The sequence below is a fragment of the Arachis ipaensis genome, chromosome B9, assembly GCF_059453495.1.
Source record: "Arachis ipaensis isolate K30076 ecotype BB chromosome B9, ASM5945349v1, whole genome shotgun sequence".
NCBI lineage: Eukaryota > Viridiplantae > Streptophyta > Magnoliopsida > Fabales > Fabaceae > Arachis > Arachis ipaensis.
The window spans coordinates 80,904,524-80,915,037 of NC_142444.1; the positions used below are offsets into that span (position 1 = coordinate 80,904,524).

General features: G+C 39.3%; 1 non-coding gene across 1 annotated transcript; it reads left to right on the top strand.

Annotated features, from left to right (window-relative positions):
* The first annotated feature begins 945 nt into the window (after positions 1-945).
* LOC148545173 (small nucleolar RNA R71) lies at positions 946-1,049 on the top strand. Its single transcript, XR_015901875.1, has one exon. It is a non-coding gene; the product is annotated as a small nucleolar RNA R71 (small nucleolar RNA).
* Positions 1,050-10,514: the final 9,465 nt, after the last annotated feature.

A 10,514-nucleotide genomic window follows, 5' to 3' on the forward strand; every position in this document is an offset into this window, starting at 1 on the left:
CTGCAGACTTCGCGTGGGGGGCTGCGTTCCATCTTGCTCTTCTCCCTTTTCATTTGAGCCTTCTTCTTGTGGTTTTTGGGGATGTTCATTCAGTTCCTTCCTACTCCTAAGTGTGATAGCTTGACACTCCTCCCTTTGCTTGAATGGGCATCATAGCAAAAATTGTGGTTAGGAAGCTGCTTAAATAGATAGCTGATTTGTGTTTCCAGTTTTGTGATGGCAGCATTTTGATTCTGCATGTTTGACTGCACTTCCTCTCTGACTGCTTTACTGTCTTGAATGTCTCTGCATATTCCTTCAATGATGGTTTCGATCTTAGAGAGCTTGTAATCAATTGATGGGTGGTTCGGAGCAGATGTGCTGTTTTAGTTTTGATAAGTGTGTGGAGAAGTGTTGTTGTGGGGGTGTTGAGATGTCCTCTGGGTGAATTGCTGGTGAGCTGCATTGTTGTTGGAGTTGTAACGTCTCTGGTCTTGGTTTTGATCTTGCTCACTTCCCCACCCAAAGTTTGGGTGGTTTCTCCATCCAGGGTTGTAAGTCTTGGAGTATGGATCATAGTTTTTCCTTGGTGAATTTCCAATGTAGTTGGCTTGCTCCTGACTCCCCTCTGCTTCTTCATTCACTCCTTCTTGGATTGTTGATGAAGATGAGATTGCTGCTACTTGGTTCCTCTCCATCTTCTTGGTGAGGTCAGCCAGCTGCTGGGTAATGAGCTTGTTTTGGGCCAACAGAGCATCTACATTGTTTAGCTCCATCACTCCTTTTGTGTTCCCTCTTTCAGAAGCATAGAAGTAGTCGTTTTCTGCTACTGTTTCAATAACATCTATGGCTTTCTCAATGGTCTTTTTCTTGTTCAAAGATCCTCCAGATGAATGGTCCACGGCCTTCTTTGACTCATAAGAGAGACCTTCATAGAAAATGTGCAGCTGCACCCATTCGTTGAACATGTCAGGTGGACACCTCCTTGTTAAGTCCTTTAACCTCTCCCATGCTTCATATAGAGTCTCACCATCTTGTTGCCTGAAAGTTTGAACCTCAGCTCTCAACCTATTGATTCGTTGAGGAGGGTAGAATTTTGCTAAGAATTTGTTCACCACATCCTCCCAATTTGTCAAGCTCTCCCTTGGGAAGGATTCCAGCCACTTGGCTGCCTTGTCCCTGAGTGAGAAGGAAAATAAAAGCAGTCTATAGGCGTCAGGATGAACACCATTAGATTTCACTGTGTCACATATTCTCAGGAAGGTGGTTAAATGTTGATTGGGGTCTTCTTGAACACCTCCTCCAAACGAACAGTTGTTCTGAACAAGGGTGATGAGCTGTGGTTTAAGTTCAAAGTTCTTGGCATGGATTGTTGGCTTTTGGATACTACTTCCACAATTGCCTGGGTTTGGATTGATGTAAGAGCCCAAAACTCTTCTATGCTCCCCAACATGATTTGCTCCACCTCCTCTGCCATGGTTGTGAGTCTCTTCTTCATGATGATTTTCCATGTTTTCTTCCATGTTTGGTTCAAAGTATTCCTCAAAGTGTTCCTCCTCTTCTTCAGCACCAACTACTCATTTTTCTTTTGCCTCCCTCCTTAGTCTAAGGAAGGTTCTCTCAGGTTCAGAATCAAAGAAAGTTGAAGCCCCGCTTCTTCTCCCTGTCATACAACCAACAAGTACAAGCAAAGAAAATAGGTGCAGACAGTATTTGTGTCAGAATTGCTGTTAGTTGTGGGTGATGCAATATATCAAACAGTTAGTGGGTTAGTAAACAGAATTGAAAATAACAAAGAAAAACAAACGAGTAGAGGGGGAAGGGAAGAAGTTTAACTAAAACAAAAAGTAAATCACTCAAACAGAAAAATAAAATTCACAAAATAAAAATGCTCAATCTAGTGATCTTCCAATTTAATCATTGTTGATGCACAATCAATCCCCGGCAACGGCGCCATAAACTTGATGCACGGAAAACTTGTCTCTCAACAAATCTCCCTTCGGTAAGTGTACCGAATTTGTCGTCAAGTAAAAACTCACAATAGAGTGAGGTCGAATCCCACAGGGATTGATTGATCAAGTAACTTTAATTAGAAGAATGTTCTAGTTGAGCGAATCCAGAATTTGGGTTGAGAGTTGCAGGAAATAAAATAGCGGGAATGTAAATAACAGAAAAGTAAATGCTAGAATTAAAGGACTGGAGGTAAATGACTGAAAATAAATTGCAGAATTGTAAATGGGAATGGGGGATTTGCTCATAAAAGTAAATGGCAGAAATTAAAGAGAATGGGTAAGATCAGAGATGGGGAGTTCATTGGGCTTAGGAGATGCTGCAATTCTCCAGATCAAGTTCATTTTCATCTCTTCCTCAATCAATGCACTCATTGATCTCCTTGACAATCTTAAGTGATTGAATTACAATTTCTTGCAATTGAATCTCTCAAATCTTGATCAATAGCCAATTCCTTGGTCAATTGCTCATGAGAAGAGATGAAGTATAGTCACTGATTATACCACATGCATTTCCCAAATCAAGTATTGAGAGGGTTATAGTCACATACCCATCCAAACCCAATTTGGTCCAGCACGAGAAAGCATTTCTAGCTTGATCTCTTCATTCCTCTTTCAAGGTTCAAAAGAGATCCAAGTTTGAATAGCTTCTCTTCCAAGATAACTACTCAATTGGATGAAGATCGAAATCTTTCAAGTAAAATCAAGAGGAAAGATAGAAGAATAATAATGAAAATTAGTATTGATCCATCAAATTACAACAGAGCTCCCTAACCCAATGAAAGGGGTTTAGTTGTTCATAGCTCTTGAAAATGAAAACAAAGATGGAGAATACATCATAAAACTAGAAATTGCAAAAAAATTAAAATGCAGAGAGTAGTTCTCTTTTTCCCAGCCTCCAGAACTTCTTCTCAATTCAAAGCTACTCCTATATATACTACTCTTCTCAGCTTCTAGTGTGATTCTTCAAGTCTTGGGCCTTTGGATCTTGAGTTTGAAGCAGTTCTTTTTTTTATTTGGGCTTGACTTTACTTGCAGAGAGAAAGTGCGAAGTGGGTGGAGACTTTAGTTCAGGATGTTAGGGGTGTTAATATTTAGTGAGAATATAAGTTCGAGAACGTTAGTGACACTTAACATTGTCACTAACGTTCCAATGCACCCCTTTGCCTCACGTTAAAACCCACGTTAACTAGGTTAACTTGGATTTTAACGTTGCCTTGTTACCTTCGAGAACGTTAGTGACACTCAACATTGTCACTAACGTTCTAATGTGCCCCTTCTTGCTTCATGTTAAAGCTCACGTTAACTAGGTTAACGTGGCTTCTAACGTGGCCCTTGCCATCCTTCGAGAACGTTAGTGACATTCAACATTGTTACTAACGTTCCAATGTGCCCCTAGGTCTCACGTTAGAGTCCACATTAACTAGGTTAACGTGGCTTCTAACGTGGTCATCCTTAGCCATCCCAACGTTAGTGACAATGTTGAGTGTCACTAACGTTGGCTCATCCTTCATTCTTCATCGTTAGCTTCCACGTTAACCAAGTCAACGTGGAAGTTAACTTGACTCTTGGGGGTTGTGTGGTTGCTTCAACGTTAGTGACAATGTTGAGTGTCACTAACGTTGTCGACAACTCTTCATCCCTTACGTTAGTTCCCACGTTAACCAAGTTAACGTGAGAGTTAACGTGGTACTTTGCATCATAGGCCAACGTTAGTGACAATGTTGAGTGTCACTAACATTGGCTTCTCTTCCCCCCTTAACGTTAGAGGCCACGTTAACTAGGTTAACGTGGCCACTTATGAGTAATTGCCAACGTTAGTGACAATGTTAAGTGTCACTAACATTGGCTCAACTTCTCTTCTCCACGTTAGAATTCATGTTAACTTAGTTAACGTGACTCTCTAATGTGGGCATTGATGGCTTTTTGAGAGTGTTATTGGCAATCACTTTTCTCATTAACCTTGCAAGTTACCTCCCTTTTTCTTGCTACCTTTTGGTCCTGAAATCAAGCAATAAAGTGCATCAAAGCTCTAGTCCAAGTCATGAGTAATGCAACATAATATTTGTCACTAAACTTATGCAAAATCCTCATGAAATTATGTAAAATGCACAATGTATGCTTGAATCAAGGCATAGGTGAATATCTACCCAAAACTAGCTTATTTCTTAAAGAAATGCATGAAACTAACCTAAAAATAGTAAAGAAAAGGTCAGTGAAACTGGCCAAGATGCCCTAGCATCACTCCCACCTAGCACTTTCGTTTATTGTCCTTAAGTTGGACTTATGGGGAGCTCCTCTTAAGGTGGTTTGTGCTTGAAGCTATCCTTGAACATCCACCAATGCTTGAATCTCCAATAAGCTTTAGTCTTCAAAGATGATAACTGTAAGCCTTGATGGAGTTCCACACAAGCCATGGTCTCCCAAATTTGATTCTCCTTGTGCGATCCGGGATCCCACACTTTGTTTTGATACCCATCTTCAAATTGATCATCATGATTCCAATTGGGTGGCATGACCTTAAAATTCTCAATTAAGCACCCAAATATTCTCCTAGACCTATGCAATTTGGTTCTACACCAACCATTGCTATTCAACTTCGAGCATGCAACTATCATGAACTTAGAGTGATGTGTCCAACCACTACACAACTCTCTCCTACTCTTAACTCCACATAGAGCTCTAAGTTGACCATCATTTTCAATCAAACCATATTCAAGTGAGAAGATAAAGCTTAGGGATAAGAATTTTACCCACTTCAATGTTGTGTTGGATGATGGTGACTTAGGAAGGGGGACCTCCCCACACTTAGCCAATGCGAGGTCTACGCCCTTGTGCTCCTTCTTGACTACCTCCACTTCCTTGCAAGCTTCTTCAACTTCAATTCCTTGCTGACCAACTTCTTCTATACACCCTTCATTGCTCAAATCATGTGTTGGAGGTTGTGCACGGTCCTCCTTGTCATCAATTTCACAACACAATAAGGGGGATTCATCAATTCCAAAAGACTCATTAGTTGGTTTGGAATCATCTTCAATGATGGAGGTTGCTTCTTGCTCAACCTTCTCCTTTTGGTGGCCTCCTTCCAATTCAATCTCTTCTTCATTGCTTACCAAGGGTATAGGACGTGAGGTATCTTCTTCCCTACCCTCTATGTCAAACCCTATTGGAGAGGATTCAATTGTACATAAGAATTCTTCAATGATTGAATTCATCTCTTGGTCAACCTCTTCAAAGGCTTTAACCACTTCTTCCGGCTCAATTATCTCGACTTCCTCCCCTTGTGACAACCCTTGTTTCACCCCTTCTTCTACACCTTGAAGCTCTAAATATGCTCCTTGATTGCTACTCCACATTCAATAATGGGAGTTCCTTGATCGCATAGGCTTAGGCGGGAGGAGACCATATTGCGTATGGCTTTCGCTATGGTAGCTATGTTGGCTGCTAACTCCTTGAACTCTTTTTGGTTCTCTTCTTGCCTTTGAATGTAAGAACTAACACATTCTTGGAGGGAATCATCCATTGGAGGTGGTGTGGAAAAAGAATGTTCATTGTTTGGGAAGGAGGTTTCATAATTAGAAGTTGGTTCATCTTGGCAAGGGTATGGAGATGGTGTATATTGGGTTGGTTCTTTAGAGTAATTGTGTTGGAATGGTGGTGGTTCCATGTATGGTTCATATGGCTCATAAGGTGGTTGGTAGGGTGGATAAGGATTAGGGTCATAATGAGGTGTTTGGTGGTAGGGGGCTTGTGAGTAAGGTGGTTCAAAGTCATGTTGAGGGGGTGGTTCATAGGCATGTGGTGGTGGTTGTTGACAATCACAATAAGGGTCACCACATCCGTTAGATTGATACGCATTAGGATTAGAATTATACCCATAAGAAATCGGAGGAGGTTGTTGCCAAGAAGGGTGATCAATCCTTTGAGGCTCCCTCCACCTTTGATTGTTCCATCCTTGATGCATGTTATCATTGTAGCTTCTATTCCCTACAACATAATTTGAGCCAAACTCATCATAGCCAAAGTGGTGAGAATTCATAATAGCAAATAAAAACAAGAGCTAACAAAAATAAGCAACAAAGTTCTAAAGCTAACAAAAACAAACAAATAAGAAAAAGGCAAACATATTCACAATATTCACAATAGCCAATAACAAAGCACCATTATAATTCCCCGGCAACGGCGCTATTTTGATTGATGATATTTGCTCGATGGTTTAGAATTTCTCTCATAGAAATAAGGAATTTGTTGTAAGCATAGCTCCAAATCAACAAACAATTCTCACATAAAAAATTTGAGTTGTCACAAATACAAACCCCAAATAAGAATTAACCGAAGTATTTGAACTCTGGGTTGTCTCACAAGGAATTGCAATGAAGTGTTTAATTATTGGCTATGAAAATGCAAGGGGGTTTGATTTACAATTTGACAAGAAAATATAAATTCAAGAAAGTAAAATAACAAGAACTAATAAAAGAAATAGAAAGAACTCTTGGCTAGACATAGGTAATTGAGATCATAATCCTTGTCTATATACCAAATATTGATAATTATGAGGAACCAAGCTCATTAAGTTTACTTCTATACTTGAAGTATATCAAATAGGCTTGATCACATCAACCCATAAGTCCCAACCTATCTACTAATTAGATTAGTAGTGGGTTAGTGTCAATGAGTATCAAATTGACCAACAAGGGTTCTCAAATCAGCAATTCAATGAGACCCAATAACTCAAGGTCACTCAATTCCCTTAGCCTAGGCCAAGAGTCAAGAAAACTACTAAAAAACTAGAGGAAACTTTTTATCAAACACCTAGCATGCAAGAAAATTAAGCATCATAAAATGCAAGAGTTAAAGAAAATTCATAACCAACATAAACAAGAAATCAACACTAACAATTAAGATCAACATAAAAGAAATATGGAAATATAAAATTACATTGAAAGAAAAATAGACCCAACAAGAGTGTATGAACATAAGGTGTAATATCAAGAATTGAAAGTGGATCTAAGAAAATTAAACCTAAACTACTCTAAATTCTAGAGAGAAGGGAGAGCTTCTCTCTCTAGAATTCTACCTACAATATGATGAAAACTAAACTATGACTACTTCGTTCATTCCCCCAACGAGTTGCCCAAAGTGGACTCACGCTACTCCATCAGTGCACACACTTACAGTGCGTTTGCACGTCCCTAGAGGTCAGGCAACTATAGTATATTTTATATTATTTTAAAGCCCCAGATGTTAGCTTTCCAACGCAACTAGAACCGCCTCATTTGGACCTCTGTAGCTCAAGTTATGATCGATTGAGTGCAAAGAGGTCAGGCTTCACAGCTTTACGGTTCCTTCATTTCTTCATGAGTTCTCCCACTTTGCATGCTTCTCTCCTCACTTCTTCCATCCAATACTTGCCTTATGAAGCTGAAATCACTCAACAAACACATCAAGGCATCAAATGGAATTAAAGGGAATTGAATTTAGCTATTTTAAGGCCTAAAAAGCATGTTTTCACATTTAAGCACAAATCAACGGAGAATTGCAAAACCATGCTATTTCATTGAATAAATGTGAGAAAAGGTGATAAAATCCCCCAGATTAAGCACAAGATAAACCACAAAATTGGGGTTTACCACATGCTTTTGTGTTTTCTCCCTAAATTGAGCTTAATTGTGAAAACATACTATTTTGTGCTTAATTTAATCAATTTTATTCCACTTTCATTCCATTAGGTGCCTTGATGTGTTTGATAAGTAATTTTAGGTTTACAAGGCTAATATGTAACACCCTAATTAGCCTCAGCTTTACCTCGCATCGTAAAGCTAAGGTTGTGATGACAAGTCATCTTAGCCTAGTTTCACTAGCCTTTTTCTTTTGTTTTCATTTGAATTATGCACTTTCTTGAGCCATAAGCAAGCCAATTGGGTAGATTTTCATGCTTCCTTTGATTTAATCAACCATAGATGAATTAATGCAATTTCATGAGGTTTTATGCTATAATTGTCACATATTATGAAAGAATGAATATCTCATGATTTTGAGCATAGCTTTGATGTGTTTGGTTGATTAATGATAGGTGAAGAAAGCTTGGAGAAAGGTTGAAGCAAGAAGGAATGGCTAGGAGGAAGAGAGGACAAAAAGTTTGAGCAAAAGTTTGCCTCAAACTTTAGCTCAAACTTTTGGATTAATTGAAAACGAACCAGGGAGCAAAAAGCTTGACCAAAAGTTTGCCTCAAACTTTTGGGCAAACTTTTGGGCAAAAAGCTGGAGCAAAAGTTTGCCTCAAACTTTTGTGCAAACTTTTGGGCAAAAAGCTTGAGCAAAAGTTTGCCTCAAACTTTTTGGCAAACTTTTGGCATCACAAATCAACACCCTGGAGAGCAAAAGTTTGCGCCAACGTTAGCCTCAAACTTTTTGGCAAACGTTGGCGCATGAACAACACACCCTGGAGAGCAAAAGTTTGCGCCAACGTTTGCCTCTAACTTTTTGGCAAACGTTGGCGCCATGAGTGTGCAAGGGGAGGCCAACGTTGGAGCAAAAGTTAGACCCCAAACTTTTGCCCCAACGTTGGTATCAGCAAAAGAGGGTGGCTGATGTGAAAAGTTGGAGTAAAAGTTTGCCTCAAACTTTTACTCAAACTTTTACTCAAGCTTTCATGATTCCAAACCCGGTTCAATTCGGTTCTTCTCCAAACTCCAAGAGCAATCAACCAAGGCCTCTATCAACCCAATTCCATCAAGAGCAAAGGCCCAATTGAAGGCTTGAAGACCATTTGAAGAAAGTGTATAAATAGCATAGGATTTAAGTTTTTTGGGAGCTTTTCTTTTCGGTTTGATTAGTGCAATTAGTAGAGAGCTCATTTTACATTCTAGCATTGTTGTTTTAATTCAAGAGAATTGGGGAGGAGAATTGATCTCTCTTCTTCCTTGTTCTTGTTCAGCACTCTTTAATTTCCTTGCTTCGGATCTTGGGTGGAGAATTGAAGAACTTCTGTTTCAATCTCACCTTGGGGATCTTGTTTAATTTTCTGCTTAATTGAATTTCAGTTTCTGTTACTTGCTCTCTCATCTACTTTCTCTGCAATTTACATTTCCATTGCAATTACTCTTGTTGGATCTAGGAAGGCATTGAGATCTAGACTTGGTTATCTAGTCTCTTGGGTCCTGAGATCTGAATTCCAATTTTACATCCTCTGTTTAATGCTTTTCATGCTCATTTACAATTCTGTTTTTAGATCCGGTTCAATCCAAGTTATCTTCTACTTCTCTGTTCGTTGCAATTTACTTTTCCTTGTTTAAATTCTGCAAATCCAATTCCCAATTCCCTTTACAATTCAAGCCATTTACATTTCTTGCTCTTTAAGATTCTGCAATTTACATTTCTTGCGTTCTAAGTTTCTGCCATTTAATTTCTTGTTCTTTAAGATTCAGCACTTTAAATTTCAGTTCTCTTTACTTTCATGCAATTTACCCACTCCCTTTACTTTCTCTGCAATTTAAATTCTGCAAATCACAAATCTCTCAACCAAACCTTGATTCGCTTTACTAAATCAACCACTAAACTAAAATTGCTCAATCCTTCAATCCCTGTGGGATCGACCTCACTCCCGTGAGTTATTATTACTTGATGCGACCCGGTGCACTTGCCGGTAAGTTTTGTGTCGGATCATTTTCCGCTACATCAAGTTTTTGGCGCCGTTGCCGGGGATTGATTAGATTGACAATGATTAAGTAAAGTGGAGATCTAGATCAAACACATTTTCTTTTCTGTTTCTTTAACTTTTGACTAACACGCTAACTGTTTGAATTTTTGCCTAAGTTAACCAATATTTCACTTCATCCATGGATTGAAGTGTTATTGCTTTTCTGGTATTGTGTGATTCTTGTGTTTTGCTTGTATGTCAGATACAAGAAGAGAGATCCCTACCTTTCATGAAACTGACGAAAGAATCCCCCGAAGGCTAAGAAGAGAAGTAAGAGAAAAAAATGTTGCTGGAGAGGAAGAATCAGATGAAGAATATCATGAATTGGAGGAACATTCAACAAATCCAACAAATCCACCAGTGAGAATGGCCAACAACAATGGTCAACCCCAGAGGAGAGTCTTGGCTTCATATACATTTGCTAATCCAAGGCATTGTGGGAGTAGCATCCTTACCCCAAATGTCGATGCAAATAACTTTGAATTGAAGCCCCAACTCATCACCTTGGTGCAGAACAACTGTTCTTATGGAGGAGGCCCCTTGGAAGATCCAAACCAGCACCTATCCACCTTCCTGAGGATATGTAACACAGTGAAGACCAATGGTGTACATCCTGACAGTTACAAATTGTTGTTGTTTCCATTTTCCCTGAGGGACAAAGCCACTCAATGGTTGGAGTCATTTCCAAGAGAAAGCATCAACAATTGGGAGGATCTAGTGAGCAAGTTCTTAGCAAACTTTTATCCTCCTCAAAGGATCATCAGGCTCAAAACAGAGGTTCAAACATTTACTCAGATAGAGGGAGAGTCATTGTATGAAGCATGGGA